Source organism: Neovison vison, chromosome 7 (assembly GCF_020171115.1).
Source record: "Neovison vison isolate M4711 chromosome 7, ASM_NN_V1, whole genome shotgun sequence".
Taxonomy (NCBI): Eukaryota; Metazoa; Chordata; class Mammalia; order Carnivora; family Mustelidae; genus Neogale; species Neogale vison.
The window spans coordinates 204,392,762-204,417,668 of NC_058097.1; the positions used below are offsets into that span (position 1 = coordinate 204,392,762).

Below are 24,907 nucleotides of genomic sequence, written 5' to 3' on the forward strand. Positions count from 1 at the left end.
AGGTCTACTGGAATGTCTAGAAAATCCAAACAGTACAGAAAGGTCCAAAAACAAAAGTGAAAACCTCCAGAGCTTCCCTTCTGTCCCGGAGGATAACCCTTGTTATCCTAGAAATACCCATCTTTAATGTGAGGGGGCCGCGTCTGAGGCACGGGGGTGCATGTGGCACAGAAACAACAGTGGGGGAATACGTGAGTAGCTACACAGGTGTGTGGTCGAAGGGTGGGGCTGGAAATAGGCGTGCGCGTGCGCGTGGACGGACGGCAGGATGGGGGACAGCCAACCAGCAATGAGTATGAATACGGTAGTGCTACTTTTGATTCATTCATTTTTCTCAACAAAGAAAAAGGTGAAACCCAAAAAGGGCTGAATGTAGATAAATGTTTCTTCACCAAAGGAGACGTTCATTTCTAAACATCACTTTCAGGTCTGGGGGCAGGGGAGCATCATAAAATGTGGGAAGTAGGAGTCATTGTGGGTTCTGTGGTCTTTCAACTTCACGTGGTCGTGAGCGAGGCTGAGACCCGGCCCGCCTCCCTCGCTGCCTCCCAGGCGAGTCGTGTCCGTGTTGCGGTCAGGACCACTAGGCCTGGTCAGGCCCTACTTCCCGCCATCGGTTTACCTTGACTCCGCGTTAAGATGGCGTCGGGGCTCACCCTGCTGCCCACTCCTCTGTTCTTTATTTCAGTTTTGATTACTCTCTTGGTTAGACAAATTTCTTCCTCAAGGGATCAGTTCTGGAGGGTCCCATGTTCTTGCCCGCTCCCTGCTGTCCTTCTACCCTTGTCCCCTCCGTGTGCCCAGACCCAGGCTGGTGTCCTGTCTCTCAGCCCCCCACCCCACCCCGCCATGTCCTGGCCATGTTCCCTTTGGAGCCCTCCTTCTTTCCTACTCCGGTCGGGACTTTTTCTCCTGAAGCCTCCGGTCTAGCATCATCGTAGAACTTGCCTTTATGATGATCCCAGGTTGGACTTACTGTCCCTAGATCTTGTGGCTTCCCAGGAAGAGATGCGTGGCGTGGAGGGCAAGCATTCTGAGTCCTCAGTACATCCGGAAATAGCTTCACTCAATCGCTGTGCCTGTCGGTCGTTGAACCAGGTAGAGAATTGCAAGTTTTCCTGCAGAACCCTGCAGACCCATCCCGAGGTCTTCTGGCCTCCAGACTTTGCGTGGGTACCTCTCTTGCCTGCCTTAGCCCCAAGAATCCCCTTTCTCTGTTCCCTGGAACTCTTCTGTATCTACATTCTAGCCTTAGGGGGCTGCCTTTCCCAGCGAGCTTCCCTCGTAGCCAACTTCGTTCACCGAGGGTGTGTAGTATCTGGCAGACCCTCTGGGGACTTGAGTCCTTGAATTCCAGAAGGTTCTCTTTATTATTTTTGACCATGTCCTTTATGACATCATCCCCGTTATCTCTTTTGAATTCCTCTTAACCAGATGGAAGACATTTTAAATGAATCTTCGATGTCTCTTTCTCTCTTTTCTACTTGTAGGATTATGTCCTCGACCTTCCCCTCGTCGGTGACATTGCGTCGGCAGCCGTGTCTCCAGTGTCCTGTGCTCTTGCTCTCTCACACTTGTGGCCTGCTCCTGCCCTTGCCTGGTGGGTGTAACAGTTTCTGGAATCTTTCCGGGGATCCCAGATACATTTTCACATCTTGAGATCACCTCGCTTCCTGATCCTCTGTCTCTGGTCAGCCTGGCCTCTCTTTCATGTTCCAAGCGTTTTCAGACGTTTGCTCGGGATCTGAGCGCGGATGAGCTTGCCGGCATTAAGCTGCGTCAGCTGTGATCGTGGGGTACCAGCCACTGCCCTGACGGACGCCATGTGTCACTGTGGGGGGGGCTCTGGTTCCGAGGGCTTGTCTGGAAGCACGGGGCTGGCGGCTGGGAGCCCACGGGGAAGACACGCCCGTGTGGCAGAGGGACGGGTGAGCACCTCATCCCCCGTCCTGTGTCCCCACTACCCCCTTGGTGCTGCAGGCAGTTTCTCAGCATGGCACTCGGCAGGCCTGGCCTCGGCACGATCCCGGCCCCCGGCTCACCAGGACGTCTCTGTCCCATACCACATACTTCGGTTGTGCCACAGCCTGGCCAGGGGACCCCCCTGCCGTCACACCGTGCCCCCCTCCCGCACCGCTGGTGGGAAGCCCCTGAGCCCGAGACCTTCTCCCCTCGGGTGCAGTCAGCCCGAGGCACATGGCCCGTCATCCCCAGGGATCCCGGCCAGGGTGATCTGACATCTGGGGTCTGGGCAGCTAGCCTCTTGCCCTCTGTCAGGCTCTGGTTCTGGGGACACCTGCCCAGACCCCCCCCAGGGCAGGGAGGATTAAATGCAGAGCCCTTCCCATGGTGAAGCCCTTCCCATGGCGCCCAGCACGTCGGCGCGAGCTGCCACCGGCTACGGCGTCCATGGGACCGCACAGGGCGGGGCATAGGCCTCCTGAGTCTGTTCTGCCGTCTGCTCCCTGGGTGGCAGGGCTGCTGGGAGGACCGGAAGGGGCAGCTCGGCGGCAGCGGGAGAGGTCGCGTTGCTGAGACTGTCGTCCTGTCTGTAACGTAACGGGGAGCGGAGAGGGTCCACGGCGCCCGGAGACTGAGGCAGCTCTCGCCGAGGTCGCCGTCAGTGAGGCCACATCACCACCGTCGGATTTCACGCAGGCGCCCGCAGGGGTGCTGGTGCTCGCCGGGGCCACGAGGACACGCCATGAGTCAGGGTCTCTCGTCCCCATGGGCCGGGGGGCAGGCCGGGCTCGTTCTCACCGTGATGGCAGAGGCGCCCCCTCTCTCTGCCAGGGTCACTTGGCCAGCGCACGGCCCCTCCCACCTCTCAGTCCCCAACAGCCCCCTCCCAAGTTCCCAGCCCCGACTCTTGGGGCGGGGCAGCCTCCGGCAGCGGGGGTTCCAGCCCCAGCCCTGCCTCTGACCTGTAGTGCCGCCTCAGGCAGGCTGAGGGTTCTAGCCTCAGTTTCCTTACCCGCAGAACGGGGACGAGTCATGCCAAGTCCCAGTGGTGGTCCTGGCCCGGGAGGGGCCGTGCAGGCCTGTGCACTGTCCCATGGGTGGCTGCAGGAGCAGGTGTCGCCTCGGAGCCCTCCCAGCTCAACGCCCAGCAGCAGCACGGGCCAGTCCCAGGTGAACCTCACATCCAGCCCCACGGGCCCACCACGCTCCTTCCCCAGCTGTGCCTTCCCCGCTGCCCCTCAGCCTGCCCCGCAGGACCCCGCTGTGTCAACCCCTCCTTGGGGAAGCCGAATCGGGCAGTCTCACCCCTGCACTGAGCCCTCACCCAGAAATCTGGTCCTGAAACCCAACTTTCCGTTTCGAGAAATAGAAACTCACCCCAAAACTGCCAGCATGAGGAAGGCGACATGCTGACTCCCACACCAGCCAGTCCCAGAGGGAAGTGGCTTCAGGTGTGTCTGGATCCAGGGCTCAGAGGTGCGGAAGGTGGCGAAGGGCTTTCAACAGCCCATGGGTCACGTTGGGTGGCAGGCCCGTGCCTCGGGGCTGCTGTCTGAGTGGGACAGTGCAGGATTTCTAGGCCTGGAGGTTGGAGGGAAGGTGGCCAGGGGACAGCGGTGAGAATTCCTCCCTGGGACCGGCCTGCCCGAGGGAGAACGGGAAGCCACCTCCACTGGCCAGCAGTAGGGGCTCCGGGGCTGAGACTTTCTGACCCAGTGGGCTCCGCGGGACCCGAGAAGGGCAGAGGGAAGTGAGGAGTGTGGGCTGGCCCACGGGGACCCCGTCCCCAGCGCTGCTCTGAAGGGGAAACCGAAAAGCCAGGCCAGTCCCCACAGCAGGGAGACGGGGCCGCACCCCGAAAGCAGGGTAGCCCAGGGACCGCTGGGGACCCCAAGTCCGGAAGCCCCTCCCAAGCCACAGGGCCTCCGAGAAGGTCACCAGTTCTAGCAAAAGAGGAAAAAAATGTAGGACACCTCGGATGAATGAGGGTTTTTGTATAAGTGTATTCCCAAATATTTCATACGACATTTTATGCTAAAGAAAAGTTCATGGTTTATCTAAAAATCCCAATTTTTAGCTGCGCATCCTGCAGTACCTCCAACATCCCTACTCTGGAGGGTCTCCAAGCCCCTCTGGGCCTCACCCCTGCCTCGGTGTAAGACACCCCACCCTAGGGTTAGAGCAGGACCCTGGAGTGTGAGCTGTCTGCCCAGGCACATACACACGGGATCCAGTGCACGGACTTCCTCCCTGCTTCCTCCCTTCCTCCCTCCCTCCCTCCTTCTCTTCATCCCTCCTGGTGATCTGGGACAGGGAGGAGGGCTCTGTTCCCAGCCCCACCCTGACAGCAGGACCAGGCCCCAGCTCCTTGTTGCCCGTCTGGCTGCCTGCCACACCGGGACATACACAACTGTCCTATCAGCAAAAACAGGCCCTATTTGCACATGGGGTCTGGACTGTCCGTGGGGAGGGAGACCCCACACACACTCACAGGGGTCCTGAGTCCCTGACTGCAGAGGCCAGGGCATTGGGGGCCATGTCCTTGGCCCGAGTGATGGACTCGCTGCTGTTTATGCCCTGTGGAGTGGCCCTCGGGCACGTGGCTCCTGGCTCTGCTGGGGGAACACGGCAGGACCCAAAGCCTAGTGCCCCCACAGTGAGCTCTTTGTCTGCTGGGCTAACCGTCCACAGAGGTGAGGGGCTGCTGTGTGTCCAGTGTCCCTGTAATGTCCAAAGGGCAGAGATGCCCAGGAGGAGGAAATCACCTGAGCTGTGGGCACCCATGGAGGGCTGCCTGGAAGAGGCGGGCCCTGAGGTCAATCAGGTTCACTATAGCCCTGCAGGGGGGGTTCACTGAGGTCATTTGAAGCTGAGAAGACGGAGGTATGGAGAGAGGGAAGGAGGACACCCGGGGGCATGGGTCCTAAGTAATGGGGAAAGGGACTGGAAACCCAGCCTCCTTCCTCTGCAGCCTCTGCCAGGGGCGGAAGGGCATTTCCGGCTGACGGGAACAGCATGTACACATGCAGCCTTCCTTCCCAAAGATGAGGGCCGGCCCATCCCAAGGGGCGCCGGCCTTCCCTCTCCCCCCGACATTCCTGTCTCCGCGCAGTGGCCAGAGGGACGTTTCAAACATAAACCAGACCATGCGCTCCCTGCTTAAAGCCCCTTCTTCCTGGAATGCAATCCAGGCGCCTTTCCACGGCCCACGGGCCCCACAGCCTCACACGCCCTCCTAGCCTTACCTGCCGGAAGCTCCCGTGTGGCCCGCCAGCCTCCAGGGGACTTGTCCTAGGCCCCTCGGCCCATGCAAAGGGCACTCTGGAGCTGGACCATGGCCGGCCAGCCACGTGGCCGCACCCGGGGCCGCAGGTCGCTCCTGCTTCTCTCCCAACGGACACTCTGATCCCTGCGCCGCCTTTGGGTCTCTGACCCCAGAGCCCTGGCTGGTGTGGCCAGCTCCCCACCAGGAATAGAAGTCCCGCCATGTCAGGGCTGGTGTGGACCTGTCCCTCCCAAAGCCCCGTGCCTGGACCAGAGCCTGGCGTGGAGAAAGTGCTGGGCCGAGTCGGTGGTGGCCTTGCTGTCCGGATGAACTGACCACAAACAAAGGCCAAGCCAAGCCCCACCGCCGTCTCCCTCTCGGTGCAGGTCAGAGGGGCAGGCAGGAGCAGACGGCATCTACCCCAGCTCACCAGAACCCAGGAAGTTCAGTGGGGCTCTGACCACCCCATAAATGTCACTTCAAGCCCACACGATCCCAGGACCCCAGCACGGGCCCAGCCCACATCGGTGGCCCCCGTGCTCCACACCCGCTGGGCCAAGACCAGGTGCTTCCGCTTCCTCTCCCCAGGCCGCCCGCCTCGGGTGCTTGCCTTCTCAGCAGATGGCCCCACGCACAACGTCACCCAAGACCCTGAGAGCCCGCTCTCCATCCACCCCATACCTGGTCACCAAGTCCTGACCCCACCACCAGGGCCCGTCCCCGTAATCTCCTCTGATCTGGGGCCATTCGGCCACGTGGAGTGTGTCCCCTGTGGAGACAGGCAGGGGCTCACGAGACAGAGACGGAATAGAGCATCTTGGTCCTGGTCTGTTTTTAGTAGGTGGCGAGTGTCCCTCCAGAGGCCAGTGGCTGTGTCCTCAAGGCCTTTTGATCATCTTGCCATTGCTACGAGATACGCGGGAGGCGGCTGCGAACTGCTTACAGAAACAGGGAAAACGGCACTCGGGCCTGCGGCAGGGGCAGGGGTGGGGTGGGGTGAGTCAGTCTCACCCTGGGTGAGGGTTGGGCCCTGGGTGGCTGGGGAGGTAGAAAGAAAGCTTCGTGGACGGGGAGATGGGAAAGAAAGGGACATGAGGAAGAAAAGGAAGGGAGGGAGGAGAGAGGGTGGACGGACAGATGGATGGGACGGGATGGTGGAGGGATGGGTGTGAGTGGGGGGTTGGGTGATGGACGGACAGATGAGCGGATGGATGGATGGTAGGTGAGTGGATGGATGGACGGACAGACGGACAGATGGACGGACAGATGGATGGAACGGGACGGTGGAGGGATGCACAGCCGGGGAGTGGGTGGGTGGATGGTTGGACGGACTAATGGGATGAAATAGTGGAAGGGTGGATGGTAGGTGAGTGGGTGGACGGACGGATGGACAGGTGGATGGACGGACGGATGGAACGGGACGGTGGAGCGTGGTAGGTAGGTGGGTGGATGGATGCGTCGTGGACAGGACAGAAGACGGACAGAGGGGAGGGAGCTAGAGAGTGTGCAGACCAGCAAACTCGGTGGAGAGATCTCAAGCAAGGACTCCTCAGAGAAGGAATGTGTGGGCCTCGAGCCCTCCAGGCTGGCTTCCCTCCCTGTTCCGTGTACCTCAGAGCAAACAAGTCTGTCATCCGGCCAAGGCCCAAGTGTTGAGCCATATCCCTTCGGGACTCTTCCCCGCTCGTGAGAAGGTGCTCCGCATCTGCTTCCTGGCCTGCCTGACCCCCTGCGTCCGGGGCCGCCGGGGGGCGGGGGGGGTGCTGGTCGAGTCTGTAGCTCTGGCTCGCGCACAGCCGCGCAGGGGCCCCCGTGGGGCCCTGGGCTCCGTGAGGGGCCCGATGTGCGTCTCTAGGTTCCGAGGAGACAGGCTGGGGCCCTTCTCCTGGCCCAGAGTCAAAGGAGGTCTTAGAGCTCCTCCTCCTCTGTACATCCAGGTCCCTGGTGCCCCTTCCAGAGCCTTCGGGAGTGGGGACAGAGTACCCTGTTGCAGTGGCCAAGCCCAAGGAAGACAGGGCTCCCTGGACAGCCTGGCCTGCCAGCATCGTCCCACGGCACTGGCACCGTCCGCACCCCCGGGCCCAGGCCTGTGCGAACGAAAGGGCGACCTGAGCCCCCCCCCCGGAGGATCCCCCCCACCCCCTCTGCCCGCCAAAAAGGAGCAGGAGGTGCTGGAGGCCCCCACAAGAGTGAGGGCAGAGAAGGAGAGGCGAGGCCCCGGGCTGAGCTACCCCCATGCCCTTGAGCCAGAATCCCCCGGAACTCGGAGGCCCCGCCCTCAGCCGAGGCTGCTCAGGGGTCCCCAGGCTGTACCGACAGCTGCCTGCGCTGAGTCACCCGCACCTGTTGGGGGCGGGGGGTGGCGGGCCCGGGGGGCTGGACCAGCTGGACACATTCCCTGGCAGGCGGCCCCTGGCACCGGGGGCCAGAGTGTACACACAGCCCTGGGTGAGGGTCGCCCGCGCAAGATGAATGTGGACAGCTGGAGGCCCGGCCTGGACACGGTGGCCGGCCCGAGGCCCTTCAGCGCATCCCCTCCCAGCATGGCCCGTTTCAGGGAGTGAGCCTCGATCTCCCCGTTCTGGGCCACCCCTGCGCGGCGTACGCAGCGAGAGCGTGCACAGACCGGGCCTCGGCGTGCAGCGGGCTCACACACGGCAGGAGCAAGTGCCACGGCCAGGACGACGGCCGCTGGGCCAGGCGCCCCCAGAGTCAGGCCTGGGAAGGCGGGCCGGGGAGGGCGGGCTGGCGAGGACTAAAAAGGAGAGTAGTGTTCAGTGCTGGGGACGCTGAGGGCCCCGGGGCTGCCCCGCCGGTCTGGGCAGACTTTCGAAGGCCATCAGAACGGGGGTTCAGCTTGTCCTCCGGCCCTGCGATCACCCCGCCCAGAATGGCTCCCGGAGCACCAGGCCCTGGTGTGGGACAGGCCTCCCTCCGCCCACGCCGGAAAGCGGAGCTCGCCCTGCGGCCCTGGAGGGGGACAGGGAGCCGCATGGCGGGACCGTGCTGAGGCAGCAGCGTGTCGGAGGAGGGGGGCGCTTGCCCGAGGGCGGCCGCGGAGCCGTGGCTCCCGGGACTAGCTGTGCGCACCCACTGGGGGGCCTTCGTCTCCCTTGACCTTCCCACTCATCCCTCAGACGCGGCCCCTCTCAGAGCCCGCCCCTGGACCCGAGGTGCCCTCTGCCTTTCATCACTGCGTCTCTCCCCCAACTCCAGGATGCCCCCGGACCCCGCGAGCTTTACTGCGTGTGCCTCGTGCCGTGTGCCGCCCCCAACACCCTGTGGAGTGGGTGCCCGTGCGCCTGGGAGCCACGGCCTGGCCCCAGGAGGGGCCGCCCCTTGGCCCCTGGAAGTCACGCCCCAAACGGAGCTGTGCCCACGCCGTGAGCACACAGAGGACGGAGGCCGAGCGGGGCGCTGTCGGGGCAGCGGAGCCCAGGGGCGTTCTGCACGCCCGCACCTGCGCCGGGGGTGGGGGGCCGGGCCGGGCCTCGTGGCTGCGGGGGCCGGGCCGTGGCTTTGCCCGCGCTCCCTTCCAAGGGTTAACGCGGGAGCTCCTCAGGCAGCAGCGCGTTTGCATTTCACATGAAAATGTTTTTGCAGCAGACCCGGATGCCAGCATTTTTGTGGTCACAGTCAGATGTTTTTAACTACATTGGACAGAACCCACGACGGCTCTTTCCGTGGCTCCAGCCAGTTTCTGAGCGCTACCTTGAACCCCCGTCATACCCCAGGACCAGGGCCGTGTCGGCGCCCCTCCCCCCGGCCTTGACAGACTTCAGTGGCCCCAGAGCCAAGCTGACCCCAACGTGGCAGCCACGTAGGGTCCCGAGCTGCGCCTGGCCGCCCTCCCTGCCCTCCGTCCACCCACCCAGGGGAAGAGCAGGTTCCCCAATTTCAGGTCCTGGGGCCTTCCTGAGGCCCAGCCAGGGCTCCGTGGCCAGAGGGCAGAGCCCGGGGCTTTAAGTGGGGACCGTCCCAGCTCCACAGCGTGTGGGAGCCTCCATGGGTGGGGAGCAGGGAGCAGAGCTGCACACGGGGCCGGTCCTTCCCACACAGGGTCCAGAGCAGAGCAGAGCATCGCTCTGAAGGAAACCCGAGGCCTTTTGGACGTGCTGCTCAGAGTTCGGACCGTAGGTTTGTGGTCAGGAGAGTCTCAGGAACCTTCTGGAGACACTTTCCCTTCTCCACTGTGCCCCACTCCCTCACCTTTGCACAGAACATGCTTATCTGCGTGTTAAATGCGCTGAGAAGGCCCGCAGGAGAAGCTACTTTGTTTAACTCTTTGCTGTCCCCGAATCCCTGTTATCCACAAAACCAGCTTCTCTTTTTCTGGCACGAACACGGTAACGTCTGAGTGAGTGTCTTGTCAGGGAAGCTGCAGGACTGTCAAAAAAACCAAAAAACAAAAACCACGAGTTCCGTCCCTTCTCCAACCTATGTCCCACACTGAGGGCGCCCCGCCTCTTCTGTCCCCTAGAGTGGGACACACACGTGCTGAACCCTGTTTCGCCTGCCCCCACTGTGTGCAGACCCCAGGGCTGCCCAGGAGTGCTCGGAAAAGCAGACCGAGGCCTTTCTCGGATGGCCAAGCCGGTGACACGTCTGAGCCCGATGCTGGGGGCCGCATGGCACGTCGCCACAGTGTGGGGGCGGCCCAGAGGGACCCCATTGTCCCCTCTCCTGCACCGGGCCCCCCGTGGCCGCCGCCCCCCGCACTGGTGCACAGCTCAGGCACCGTAACGTGGCCCCAGGGGCCCGCTCTGACGCCAGTTGTTCCAGCTCAGCTGCCGGGCCCGCACCCCGCCCCACCTGTCAGGCCACAGGTCCTCAGCGCCAGCTGCCTGGAGTCCCCCTCCCCAGGCCTTCCCCTGAGCCTGCCAGGCCCTGCTCTCAGCTGCCACCACAGCCCCCTCCACGCCCTCCCCAACAGGCGTCCCTCCCGCTGCCCCCGGGCCAGCAGGCTTGTGTTGGGGGGAGGGGGAACAGCCCACTTGCCACTTCAGAAGGCAGGTGGCGTGAGGGGCCCAGCCTCCAGCCGAGCCCCACCGCCCCTGCCTCAGCCCTGCGGGACCCCCACCTCATTGTGCTCCCCGTTCCAGCCTGGATGGAGGTCAGGCCTCTCCTGTCCCTTTGGAAAGACCGGCCAGAACTCCCCCTGGAGTTTCTGCTCAGCAGGACTCAGGAGGGTCTTCTCCTAGCTCTCAGCCACTGCTCCGCGTGTTTACTCGTGCGTCTGGCCTGCCCCGCGCACTCCAGGCATCAGTGGTGGCCAAGATGGCGGGGGTCCGGGGCCCCAAGGGGCTGTGACGTGTTGGAGAGGACAGACAGGAATCAGGAAACAAGCGAGCGAGACAGCCGTCTGAGAACAGCAAGAATGTGGGGGTGCTGATAGAGCGGACTTCCAGGGCCCTGAGGGTGTCTCGTGGGACCCGAGGCCCACATAGCAAGAGGGAGCCAGCCAGGCAAAGAGCAGGTTCAAAAGCCCTGGGGTAGCAATGTGGGGCCTTTCCTGGAGAGGCCTCAGACCGTGTCCTCCTGGTTCCTTGGAGAATGTGCTTCTCTCGGGCAGGGCCCTGCCACGTCCCCTCAGTGCCAGCCGCTACCTGCACGGCCCAGGGGCCCTTGGGGGTGAGGGTCTCACGGGACTACTAGGCACTCGGGGACACGGTAAAAGCATCTGGTGAGGGCTCGCAGGGACGAATCCCCTGCCTTCCTGTGCCAGAGCCCCAGGTTCTCTGTCCCCTGAAAGGTCATCTGAACGCCACCTTCTATCCATGGGTTGGTTCAACTCCGGAACACCTAATCCCTTGCACCTCGAGATCCTGAGGACCCTCGGTCCGATCCATGTCAGCCTGCTGGGGTCGGGGGGCTGGGGTCTCAGCCATCACCCCGGCTGCCTCCCGTCCTCTCCCGTGTCCCCAGCCCCCACCCGTCCCTCCATCCCTCCCATCCCAGGGGCACACCCCATTTGTGCAAGAACCGTGGTTGATGGGGAAGGTCGCCCATAGCCATGTGGAGCTACAGTGAACACCAGCTCGGTTCCACAGGGCCCCCCCAGGTGCCTGCCGTACGCCTGGCCCTGAGCGGGGACTGAGGGGCTGGAGACAGAGGACCCGCCGGAGTAAGAATGAGGGCAGGCAGGGCCGGCAGGATCGGGGCGGGCAGGGGACGGGAGACACACCCCAGAAGCACCTGCCCACAATGAGGGTAGGAGTCAGGCTGGAAACACCCCTAAGCCAGGGGCGGGGCCAAAGCAGACTACATGATCTAGTGCATTGCTCAGCCTCCAGGGTCGAGCTGGCCTTGCCCTCTAGAAATGCCTCTGAGACGCCAGATCTCGTCCCCTGTCTTACAGGGTCGCCGTGGTGCTGGGGGGACGGGGAGCATCTGTGTTTGCCGCTGGTTTGGGCCAGGTTGGGCGTGTGGTTTTCTCTCCTATGTGAGGCAACACGCCATCTTCCCTTTGCGCTGGGACACTCTGCGTGGGATCCATGTTTCCTGCTTCCGAAAAATATTACAGAAATCACCCCCAGAAAGCTCGGCTGGAGCCTGTCTGGAGGAGGGCAGGTGACTGTCATGTCACATCTTTATTGGGCTTGTCTCCTTCATCAGCCACTGGGCAATTTTTCCTAAAAAAAGGATTCATCCCATCAAGTTTTTAGTTTTCTAGGACACGATGTATTCAACTCACTCTGCTCTTGGAGGTGTTGCTCCCCTTCTGTTCCTAATTCTTTGTCACTTTTCAAATGCTTACATACATTATTGGCTCTCCAAAAAACCAGCCTTTGGTTTTACTGGTCAATTCTGTTTCCATGAAGTGTTTTCTGTTCTGCTAATTTCTTCCTTTATCCTCTCTTGTTCTTTCTTTGCAATCATTTTGGTGTTCTCCCTTCACCTCCTTGAGTTGAAGCTTATCCTTAACCTTTCTGATTTCCTAAAACTGCTATCACTGCTCCTCTGAATACCCTTTTGGCCGCATCTCACGGTGTCTCTATGTTCTCACTGTCACTGTAGATCCTTCTAGATGGGTTTAATTGCGATTTAGTTTCTCTTTACCCAAAGTGCCATTTAGAACTACATCTTGTGAAGCTCTGTGTGTGTCAGTCTCGTCGGGCCTCTTGGTTATTAATTTCCTGTTTTACTCCAAGGCATGGACTTTTGGAAATGAGTGGACTTCCTTGGGGAGCGAGAGGAAGTTGTTACTGTGACCTTTCTGTGCATGTGTGGAGGCAGCCGAGGCTTGTTTGCTGACCGATTGAACTTGCTTGCAGAGGCACTCAGTTCCTCCACATCCTCATTTTGTTGGTTTGTTTCCCCCACTGTGGTTCTCAGCTCCTGAGGAGGGGCCGTAGTTGCGACAGCACAGTGGGTCTCCTGGTAATGTACAGGTCTTGTCTGATCTCTCCCTCTCCATACTCTGTGTCCTCCCTGCAGACCCATGCAATGGGCTCTATTCCTCACTGGGTCTGCCCCTCTCTCTGTCCCTCTCTGGAACCTCAGCCTCGGGGGCCCTCACCTTTCCTTGCTCACTGCTTCCACCATGCCTCATGGTCACCCCCATGGATGGGATGTTCGATCCCCTTCTGTTTGCAGACGTCCAGCCCTTCAGCCTCTCCAAGGACATCAGCTCTAATCTGAAGGCTGATTTGGCTTGCCCTGCTTGAGGGTGAGGTCACCCCTGCAGCGTGGCTTTTGCCTCACAGGGAAGGTTGGGCTCCCTGGGTGTCTTGTGAGTCCTCATCTCAGGGACCTGTAGCTCAGGAGGCTGTTACAGATTGAGGGCTGGCATCTCCTGCTGGCTCTGGCTCTCAGCACATGTAAAGGCCCCGTGCAGGGCAGGAGGGAGGATAGAAAACTGACTGGGGCCTGTGGGATGACTCTGGGGGTGCATGGTGAAAATTCTGCAACTTGGGTCTTCACACCAACCCCAGCAGAAGCTCCCGAAAGCTTTTGGGGGGCTGTTGTCTGTTCTGAAACATTGCTCTGGCAGCAGGGGTCATGGGACACAGGGGCTGGCCAGGCTCAGAGGGGATGGGAGGTCATCAGACCTGGGCCAGAACAAAGGAGGACAGGTAGCGAGCCCTGGGGACGTCAAGGAAGAGAGAGGCCTGCTGCAGAGCCCTGTGAAGTCAGAAATCATGCTGCGCTCCGTACCCATGGCCACCGACAGTGTGCCCCCCTTACTCATTCTAGCCTGTTCATGGTGGCTTTTGGATCTTTGAGGTGGGTCCTGACCTCCCTCCCTCCCTCCCCACATGCCCCTGGAAGCCCTGGAAGCTGCTCAGAGGTGCCACCCTGTTGCTCACCTTCATCTCTTTGCCTGGAGCATCTCCCCCTCTTACCTGGCTGGTCCTTGAGGTGCCTCTGGAAGGACACCTTTTCCAGGGGGTCCCAGGTACCTTCCACTGGAACCGTGTCCTTTCTCTGCAAGTGCACATGAGCATGGTGGTCACATACCAGCCCCAGGGCCCTGTCCTACTCCCTGTCACCTCATATAGCAAAGGAGACTTTGCAGATCAACTGAGTCAGGGATCTTGAGATGAGGATTATCCTTGCTTGTCCGGGTGGGCTCAGTGTCATCATAAGGGTCCTTACAAGAGGGACAGAGGAGGTCAAAGTCAGAGGAGAGGCCATGACAGTAGAGGCAAAGTCTAGAGAGGAGAGAAGATTCTTGGCTGTTGGCTGTGAAGGTAGAGGATGGGGTCATGAACCAAGGAAGGCAGCGCTTCTAGAAGCTGGAAAAAGCAGGAAACAGATTTGTTCATGGAGCCTCCAGAAGGAGCACAGCTCCAATGACACCATGACTCTAGCCTCGTGGGCTCCTGGCCTCCAGAGCTATGGGGTGGTCAGTGTCTGCATCCTAAGTGTGTGGTAACTTGTCACTGCAGCAGTGGGACACTGACACAAGTACCAGCATGGGGCCAGGCCCTGGGGTACAGCAGCAGACAAGGTGGACCAGACCCTACCCACATGGGGGTTGACCTCCTGGAGGTGGGGGAGAGCGGGGACAGCCATTTAGTTAGAACCATGCTGAGTGTGATAAAGAAAGCTGAGGGGCACACCACAGCAGTTGTGATCCTGTCTCAGAAGTTAGCAAAGGCATCCCATGGAAGCACACTGTGATCCGAACAGAAAGGATGTGTGGGAATTAGGTAGACTATGCAGAGGGATGCCAAGAGCATCTAAACAAGGGGCAGCACGTGCAAAGGCCCCAAGGCAGAAGGGAACACACCTGGCTTGTGGATCTGAGTGGAAGTAGAGGGCTGAGCACAGGCCAAGGGAGAGAGTGGGGTGAGAGAGAGAAAGTGCCAGAAGGCGATACACCCTGAGGGGCATCTCAGGGTGAGGACAGCAGGATACCCCAAAGGACATAAGGCAATGGAGCTCTGCATTTATAACATCACTCTCAAATTCAAGATCATGTAATCAGTAAACCAGAATAAGATGCTATGAAAAAGAAACAAATTGAGAACAAGAAAGAGCCCCTAGAAATGGAAAATGACCGCTGAATTTAAAAAAAAAGAAAGAAAGAAAGAAAGAAACCCTCAGTGACCAATTGAAGTAAATCTCCCAGAAATTGAGATAAAGCCAGAGAGATGAAAAATAAGAGACACATCCAGAAAGCATGGGCTCAACCCACAGAGGCCTGCCATGCAAATGCTACACATTCCAGGAAAGGAAAAGGGAGAAGGCTGAGGGGGGACCATAGCTGAGAGGAAGGGCCCACTGGAAACCTGGGGCTAGATAGGGCAGCTGATGTGCTCAGGCCCTTCCACCCTGGAACTCCCAGGAATCTTCCTAAAGAACTGACAGGTGATCTACCGAACCTTGTCCTTGTCCCCAGTAGAGATTTACAGAAACGCCTTCCAACTTCTGAAGGAAAATTGAATTCTATACCCAGCCAATGTAACCATCAAGGGCGAGGCATTTTCAGACACTCCGAGTTCCTAAAATTTTCTTTCCACGTCTTTTCTCTGGAGGTTATGGAGAATGTGGGAGAAACCAGGATGGAGGAGGCTCCGGAAGTGGGCAGGGTGGCCCCAGCCCAGGCCCGAGCAGGGGCAGCAGCTCTCGGGGAGGCCCTCCAGGAGGAGTGTGGTGGTCTCAGAAGCAGACCTGGGGCCCCAGAGCTTCCAAAAGTGCAGAGCACCATGCTGATGAAGGCATCACTAGAAAACACGGTGGCAAAGCACGGATGCTGTAGCTCCAAGGGAGCTGGGCACTGGGCACTGGGCACGGATCACTGTGGACTGAGTCAAAATAGCAGGAGGGCCATATGGGGAAACGGGAGGCCCCAGAGTCATGAAAGGGTGCAAGAGCTCCATCCTCGTTCCCTGCCGGGAGAGATGTCTGAAGCTGATCGATGGGGGTGTCTCAGGGCGTGCGCGCTTCTTAAGGCTGCTGCGGCACCCGCTAGAGGGGAGTCTTAAAAGCGGCTGTCCCCTGCAGGGGGCAGGGCATGAACAGGTCCCCACGTGCTTCTTCATTGTGAGCTGCAGAGTGAGTGTGTCCTTTGGGTGGCTGTGTCCGGCCACACTCATCCATGGGTAGCTACCGCTCCCTGGAAGGGCCGCCGTCTGGCTGGAATGTGATGTGATCACAAGGGGACAGGGGAGACTGGGGGACCGATGAGGGCCCATGGCCAAGGTCCTTGGGGTGGGGGTGGGGGGAGGGAGAGAGGACAGGGGTTGAAAAGAAAGGAGGACACAAGAGATGTTTAGGGACCAAAATCCAGCCTTAAGGGGTGGCGGGGTCAGGGGAGGGGAGGGGCCTCATCAGGAAAGCCCTCCCCCCAGACTGTGGCTGGCCCCGCTATGGGGGCAGGGAGGCTGCTGTGATCCCCAGGCAAGAACATGGTGGGGGGGGGATGTGATAGGTCCTTGAGATGCCTGTATGGGGCCGTTCACACGCAGTGAGGGCATGAGGCCCAGAGGAGAGCTCCGAACTGGCCATGGACGTTGGAGGGCAGCAGGGATGGACCTCTAAAGAAGGGGCGGGACAGGGTCACTGGCAAGAGATTGCAGGGGCAGGACAGTGAGCCAGGACCGGGCCATCCACGGGCCACAGAAGGACAGACTGATGTGGGAGGGCAGTAGCTGAGGCTCGGGCACCCACAAAACTCAGGGGAGCTGGCATCACCAAGGGGTACCCGTGCCACCCAGGGGACAGGAGACAAAATGGGGACACCCCATTGGGTATGGCCGCACAGAGCTATGGAATATATTTGTCTGACCGGATGGGCGCCGTGCCAGTCGGGTACGTAGATCACACCACCTTGGCCGCCAGGTCCCCCGTGTTGGCGCATCAGAGGTCCTTCGGAAATTCCCGTGGCCTGAGTGCCTGGGCGAGGTGGGGGGCATTAGGGACGAGGACAGCCAGGTGTCCACAGAAGCTGGCACTGCCCGGCAGAGGGGCCCGATGAGGGGAGCTGCGGGCCCGCTCCACTGCTCACATGGTGGTTCCTGCCTGGGGTCGGTACAGGAGGTGGCTCGTCTGGCCGCAGCCTGGGCCTGAGACAGAGGTCAGGTGGGGCCGGAGAGGGATATCCTGTGTCCAGTGCCAGGACCCAGAGATGGTGGAAGCAGCTGCTTCCCCGGGGTGCGTCCGAGGCCGGGCCCACACCGGGGCCTCCCTCCCTCTGCAGCCCCAGACACCGGGTCCCTGGGCCTGGTCCCACTGCCGTGCCGCTGGAGCGCAGACCTGGACGGACAGGGGCGGGAGGGAGGGCCTTCCGAGCCCACACGTTCCGACTCCCCCACCTGCCCCAGCTCAGCATCCTTCCAGGGAAACGGGTATGTCCTGTGCGAGAGCTCCGGAGGCCCCGGTGTCAGAAAGAGGCTCCGGGGGGAAGCAAGCGTCCACGAGCGTCCACGACCGTCCATGAGCGTCCACAGCATCCGCTCGCCAGCATCCCTTCTGCACTTGCTGCCAGGAGGCCCCACCCCGTGTGCCTGAAGCGACACCGTTGGCGCTTCCTTCTTTGGGTTAGATGTTGTCTTCGACAAATATTTTCTGAATGTCTGCTATGTTCGAGGCACTGGGAACCCGGGGGAAAGTATGTGGACGTGCCCTTGAGGGAGTCGTGTACAATGGGGCCACGGACAGTAAACAGACAATGAATTATCTTCTGCAGAGAAGGAGGGATTTCTCCCAACACAGTTAGTCATTCACACTTCAGTATGAATTAGTTTTTCCTGTGCTTTCCTCGGTAACAGACTGGACCGGGGTGGCCACATGCTCCGGAGACTGGGGTGCGGGTGGGGGCAGTCAGAGCAGAGAGGAGCAGGACAATAACGTCCCATAGACGCTTTCCCGGCTCCCAAGTTCCCAGGCTGCATCCCAGGGACCCACCCCCTCCCCCGGCCCAGTGTCGGCTCCTCCTGCCCCCGTACCCTCTCCCCGAGGCCTCGCCCTCCCCACCATCCTGGAAACGATTTTGTTGTCTGTGGAGATCATGTGTAACCGCCTGGGAGTTACACGTCTCCGGAGCGAGCAGCCTGTTACCTAACCAGGCCTGGCTCATGCCAATGCCTTGAGTAATTATTGGGGGGCGGGGGGCCGTCCAGCCCGCAGCAGAACCTCTGCGGGGGAATGCTATTGTTTTTCGTGTCAGCTGCATGTTGAGGCTACATTTCACATCGGCTGTGACTTGGAAGGAAAGAGGGCCCGGCCTTTGAAAAATTGAGAAATTGAGAGGGGGGTGGTGGAGGCAGCTTAACCCCTCGGGCCCCCAGCGCTCCCCAGCTTCCCAGGGCCGCCTGACAGAGAGCAGGCTTGTTGGGGATCAGAACCCGTGGCCAGGGCCGGCAGCCGCCACCTGGCAGCACCAATGGAAACCGCCGTGCGGTTACGCACAGACAGTCACGGAAACTCAGGAGGACGGCCGTGTTGGAGGCTGCGCCAGGCCTGGCCTCCGAGCCCTTCCTCCCTCTGCTCCCACGACCGGCGGCCAGGTGCCCACGGCGCGCAGACGGCTCCGGGGTGGGGGTGGGGGGCGCACCCGGCCCACCCGGCCCGCGGCTGGGGCGCCCCCGGGAGCACACAGAGGGACACAGGGTATCTGCTCCCATCCAGATCCATTGACCGGGGACTTGGGCACCTACCATGTGCCGGGAGCTGCGCCAGGTGCTGGGGAGGCCGCGTACACCCCTTTCTCAGGAAGCTTGGTCTGGGGAGGGGCGGGCAGGAAGCCCACAAGCGCCACGCATAGAGCAGCCGGGACCAGGAGGAAGAAAGCCCCGGTGAGGGAGCCGTGAGGTCGATGGGAACCGAGGGAGGGGCCCCTGAGCCAGACAGGCGCCCCGGGGGCAGGGGCAGGGCTGCCCAAGCCATTCTCCACCCTCCCGACACCCTGCGGTGCTGGTGGCCAGGTTCCGACCCCGCCAGAGCCCTGGAAGCTTCTTGTACTTTCTGATATTGAAGGCTGAACTGACTCACTTGCTTAACTGTTCCCTACGTCGTCCACCAAACCTTGACTACAGGACCAGGGACATCAGTCCTGAGGTCCTGGGGTGGAGACCTGGCTGGTTCAGGGGACAGTGACGTCAGGCCAGTGGGACTCTGGTGAGTGGGACACGGTGAGGGTAGGACACTGGGAGGACCAGATCCGGGCCTGGCACCCCCGCAAGGAGACAGACTCTGGTGGGAAGGTGCAGGGGGTTTGAGGCTCTAAGCCCAGAGGGGGTGTGCTCTGATTTACATGCATCTAAGCTGCCATGTGAATGGGGTGGGGACACCGGGGGGGCACAGAGAAGCAGTTGGCAGGGGTGACAAACTAGGTTGAAGGCAAGGGGATTGGTCCCAGCTGTTGCCAAGACGATGACATCAGTGATAGCCTGACCCAGAGAGAACTTTGCCACCCCTGGAGTCTCGGGGTTGAGGTGTGCACAGCCCTGCGGGGGAACCCAGGGCCCTGCCCTCCGTTTGCTTCATTGTCTGCCACATGCCTCTTCTGCCTCATGGCCCCTATGGCGGCTCCCGCAGTCACCATCACATCTGCATCCCAGCAGCTGGAAGGAGAGACAAGACCTGACGCAGAAGGCACCTGCCTCAGCTTCTCTTCTTTCCACTGACCAGAATATAACACATCCCCAAGTCACTACAAGGTCACCTGAGAAACCGGAGCTCTATTCCATTTAATTCATGGTTAAGAGAGAGAGAGAGAGAGAAACAGCTAGCGGGACAACGTACCATCTTTGCACAGAACAAATTCTCCAGGCAGTCTGGAGGCTAGATCGAACCGGGTGGGAACCGGATGTTGGGGGTGAAGAAAGCAGAGGGCACAGCCGTGGAGCGTCTGGCTACAGAGCAGCCACCAGGCACCAGCCAGCAGAGAAAGGGGCACAGAAGGGACTTGGAGGAGAAAACCCAGGAGAATGTGGGTCCCAGGAGCTGGAAGGCTTCAGCAGGGGGACCCGCCCCCACAGAGGAAAACTCTAAGTCAGGGCAGGAGACACGGGGAAGTAACGCCTGAGCCATGGGTGCCAGGGACCACAGTCCAGACGGGACGGGCTGAGAAGTTCGTGCACAACTTCTGGTTACACATGGCAAATTAACACATGTGTTCGCTTCTACCCCCTCCCAGCCCCATCAAAATGACAGTAATGGCATTTTAAGTGTTTTAAGATGCAGATCAACAAGGCTAAAGTGATCAGAAGACAAGAAAGACACCAAAAACTGTCAACCAAAGTTGAGAAATGGGGAAGCAGAGGGACCTATGGAAACCAGGAGTGTAGACATCACACCTGCAAAAGCAAGAGACACTGATAAGGGAAATGCTCCCAGCCCAGAACCCTGGGCAGGCTTAGGGTCAGGCACCCCAGGTGGCCTCCAGAGTGCTGACTGCAGACCAGGGGGACATTTACTGAAGATTGTCTGAGCGGCAGACACATCCCTGATCACCCATCCACCACGAAGCCCGTCCAGCCAACGACAAAACTCCTCAGTCCCTGGAGAAGCTAAATCTGAGAGGTTTTGAGTATGGGGACACCAGGAGCAGTCATGGGTGGAGAGCAAGCCATCGTGATAAAAGCAAATGGGATTCAGTGAACACTTTGATGCTAAAAAGTAATGCTCCTACCCTCTTCCCTCCTTAAATCCCCAAATGCCCTCACTGGGGTACAAGATTGTGATTTAAGAACACCAGCAGAAAATGGACATCCTAAGTTTTCAGAGAAAGAAAGTAGGTCACATACTAACATAGCAAGTCAAACGGCATCGGACTTTTCAACAGCAATGCAGAAAGCTAGCATATAATGAAGAAATGCCTTCAAACTTCTGAGGGAAGGAAGTATTTCCAATCTAGAATTCTACACCCAATCCAGCTCTCCGATACGAAAGTAGGTTAAAGACATTTTCAAACATGGACGGTCCAAAGTTTTACCTACCACATGCTTTTTCCCAGAAAGTTACTTGGGGATATATGCTTCAACAAAATTAAGGGAAAACCAAGAAAGAGAAGAGGAGGCTCCAAAAATCAGCAGAACACAACACCAAAAGATAGATGACGACAGATAGGAAGAAAGAAAGAAAGATAGATAGGGACTGGCCAGCCAAGGAAATTCCTACCATGAGGGGGCAAGAAGCTCTAGTATCGCTGCTGTCCAGCAGACCTGAAGAGCGAGCAGTCCTCCAAGCACTGTAAGAAAAAAACTTCTAGGAGAAAAAAATAATTAAGCTGATAGATTGCTGATGTTCCCAAGTGAATGAGTAGAAATTTTACAATTCTGGCAGAAAGTTCAAGAATAAGCTAGTGACAGAGGCATTAAAAATTAAGCAAAATAGGGGCACCCAGCTGGCTCAGTCAGTAGAGCATGCAACTCTTGATCTCGAAGTTATAATTCTGAGTGTCACGTTGGGTGTAGACATTACTTAAAAATAAAATCATAAAAAAAAAAGTTAAACATGAAGGCAATTCTTAACCCCAGGGAAAACAAAAAGTTGTCATCACAGGAGACCACATGACTCAGCTGAAAACCTCATTTATGTAGGCACATAAAGTTCCATAATTTTTACACAAAATGCAAACAGCATGTGTTTTTTAGAAGATTTTATTTATTTACTTAGAACACAGAGAGAGAGGGAGAAGTAGACCTCTGCTAAGCCGGGAGCCCGACATGGGGCTCGATCCCAGGACCCTGGGATCGTGACCTGAGCTGAAGGTAGACACTTAACCAACGGAGCCACCCAGGGGCCCCACTAAATACTTATGTAGCCTAGAACTGCAGTATATTGGGAGCAGAGGTTGTGAAAATGGAATCTTAATCTCTCCTCTTCCATGGCAGGTGGATGCTAGATAATGTCTAAAACTGCAAAAATAAGGAAGCAACATAAGCAAGTGATTTAGAAATACCAAGGTAAAGCCCAGAGACGGCGGAGAGGTTGAGGAGTTGCCTCCGGGTTGGAAGAGCTCGCACCCGTGGGAAGCGGGCTTGCTGGCGGGCGGCAAGAAAACTCCATCACGGAGGGAGTGATGGTGCGGGAGAGCAGGCCGTCTGGCGACACCCGGGCGAGGAGGAGGAGATGGTCAGCGGAGGAGCAGGGGCCTCAGGAGGGGGACGGCGAGGGTGTGTTGCCGGGTTTGGGAACAGCAGAAGAGCGGGTAAGGGAGCGCTTCTAGCTACACGGGCACACTCGGCACTGGTGGGTCCCTGGACCCCAGCCGGTAAGCCAGAGGCTGGGGCCGCAGGAGAGGGGGCGGCAGTGAGGGGGGAAGGCTCATCAGTGGGCACCCACCCCCCACCCTTAGCTCAGGTTGACAGAAGGACGGGGGCTCCCGCCAGAGCTGAGATGGTCTCCAAGGCCCCTGGATCTAGGCACAAGTGGGGAACCTGCAGGCCGTGAGAGTCGGTGACCGGGGTCCTGCTAGAGGCCGGCAGACCACACCCAGTCTGGGCCGCGTGGGTCCCCCCCACCCAGGCCCGGGTTCCGAGCAGCTCTTCCTCCCAACCCCAGGAGCAGGAAGGGCGCGGGCTGGGAGCCGCAGGATGGGGCCTGAGTCTCTCATCAGCCCTCAGGTCAGCCTGGGCCAGATGGGCCCCCAGCCAGCCCCCGACCTCCTTCCTGGGTGGAGGCCTCCCCGCCCTTCCGCTCACCTTCTGAGCATTCCGGGCTTTCCTAGGAGCGCCCCCCCCCGCCGCTCAGCAGCTCTCGGGCCTCCGACCTCCCAAGGGTCCCCCACATCTGTCCCCGCCCGGTGTCCTGGCCTCATGGCCACACACCCTAGGGTCAGAGTCGGGCTTCCTAAGGACACAGGTTTGGTGTGGAGGCTGAACTGAGGTGGGGACGAGAGCACAGGGGACTGGCAGTGAGGGCTGTCCGCGCTGCAGGAGCTGCGGGTGGCCTGGACCAGGGTCCGTAAGGGTGAGCAGACGCCATGCCGAGAGCCTTCATCCTTTGCTTTTCCGTTTCGACGGGTCTCCGTGCGGACGACTCCTGCAGGGGGCAGTTGGGGGCTCCTAGGGAGCACGGCCCTGCCTGCCGGGTGAGGCATGAGGCCTCCACCGCTGTCCCCGAGTCCCGAGGCTGGTGGAATGGCCGCTGGGGGATTAGGGGGAGCTCTGGGTCGAGGGTGCATGTGACGGCCCTCAGCACCACAGGAGCCCCCCGGGAGCTGGCCACATAGGAAGACGGAGGACCTGACCCCTCGTTAAGTCTCCAATGGTGGGGGGCCTACGGGCTTCTGGAGAAGCTAGCATATTAGAGGCCCAAGAGCCACAGAACCGGGGCCCGTGCCCTGCAGTGCCCACCATTCAGGGGCTAGTGTGGGCCCTAAGATCCCAGGGAACTGGGCTAAGGGAGGCCCCTGTGTCCAGAGACTATCTCTCTTGGCCTGGATGGCCTTCTGCAGCCTCCTACTCTTCCTCTGGGTCCATTGGGGGGGAGGACAGAGGCAGAGAGCCAGGCCCCTCCCACCTGCCCCCAGCCCCCAGCCCCACCTCTTAGGACACAGCCCCAGGCAGCCCCCTGGAACTCTGGGCATTTGTGTGCTCCCCCAGCAGCTCTCCACAGACCGCCTTCATCAGTGGGTCGGATCGGACCCTCCATCGCCTCTTGAAGCATCCCTTCCCATCCCTGTCTTGAGCCACAACACAAGCCTGGGGAGGCGACCAAAGGCCACGTCCCATGTCTGCACGTGGCCAGGCCTGGTCGGCTGTGCCCCACCTCGGGACAGGCCAGTCAGTGTGACCTACATGCGGGGCCCCAGGGCGAGACCACAGGCAGCAGTGGGGAAGGGGGGCCAGGGATCGGGACGGAAGGGAGGGCTGGGAACGTCCGCCTGCCTGGAAAGGAGGGAATCTGGGAGCGGAGAGAGAACAGGACCTGCCAAATACGTCCAGATGGGGCTGGAGCACTCAGGGCCTGGCCTGGAGCCCCAGCGACTTCCTGCCCGCCCACCCTGCTCCCCCACCTCCTCACCCACTTCCCAGCCAGCCGGTCTCGGGTGGGGGCTGGGGCTCAGCTGCACCCCCCACGGAGCCCCAGGGCATGTGCCCCGGGGCCTGGGCACCTGGGCCAGGGGCGGGCAGAGGCTCAGGTCCGCTCCCCCACAGGACACGGAGCACCTGCCAGGTGCCCCAGTGACCGCCTGAGCCCCCCAGACCCACCCCTCCCCAGGAGATGGGTCCTGAGGGGGCACCCAGAGCCAGCCACGTGGGAACCACCCCAAGCCGAGCCGTGAAGGATGAGGGACTTGAAGGGCGTAGGCGGGCAGAGCGTCGGCAAGGCAGAAGGTGGGGTGCGGGGCGCCGTGCTGAGATGCCATGGAGGGACGGCACAGGCCAGAAAGGCCAGGGTGCCCTGGAGGGTCCCTAGTTCTCGACAGCTGGAGCACCAGCCAGAGCTGTGAGGCCTCACAGAGCCGCTCGCGTACTCCCGCCCCTGCCCAAGCCTCCAGGAGGCCCTGTCCCCACTCTGCTGGGGCTGCCGCTGCTCGCAGGGATGCGCCCTGGGCGGCCGTGCCCGCTGTAGCAACACCCAGAGCGTGGCCGCGAGGCTCACCTCCGAGAGGCCGAGGCCCTGCCCAGGGCGCCGGCACCCAGCAAAGGGAGGGCAGGCAGGGGGCCTTCTGGCTCAGGGCTCTGGGCCTCACCAGTCAGGAGGGAGCAGGCCGGGGAGGGTGTTGTCTTTCAACGAGGTGCGGAAGGCACACCCGAGCCCCCAGCCAGGCCTCAGATTCCGGGCAGGACACTGGGCTTGAGCCTATAGGGAGGAGACCCCCGTGACTTCCCTAGGAAGGCAGGTTCCGGGAGGGGGCTCCAGCCCTGCCGTCGGGCACGTCCCACTTCTCCCTCCCCCCGAGCCTCTTCCGGGTGCCAGGAAAGGGGCCGGATTCCGGATTCCAGGCCTGGCCACCCAGCCCCCATCTGGGACCCCAGCCCAGAGCCCTGGGGCCCCAGTCTCCAACCTGGTTCCACCTCAGGGGAGACTGATTCAAGGAATCCTGTCCTAGAAGCGTGAGCAGGAAGTGGGGGTGGGGGGAGCGGCCCTGTGCTGGGTCCCGGCCCGGGGGCCCGGGGGCCGGGGGGCCCGGGGGCTAGGGGCTGCCTGCCCGTCTGGGTCAGCCGCAGCTGCAGCCCGGGCCTGGGCTGCTGAGTCATGGGGCTGCTGTCTCCAGGCCAGGACCAAGGCGGGAAAAGCAGTGAGGCCGGACGCCCCGGCCCCTAGAGGGCAGGCAGG

The 24,907-nt window shown here is 60.4% G+C and overlaps 1 protein-coding gene across 2 annotated transcripts in view; it reads left to right on the forward strand.

Moving 5' to 3' along the window:
- Positions 1–24,907, forward strand: part of KCNQ1 (potassium voltage-gated channel subfamily Q member 1) — a 304,912-nt gene that overhangs the window by 266,982 nt on the left and 13,023 nt on the right. The gene's annotated exons all lie outside the window — the stretch shown is intronic.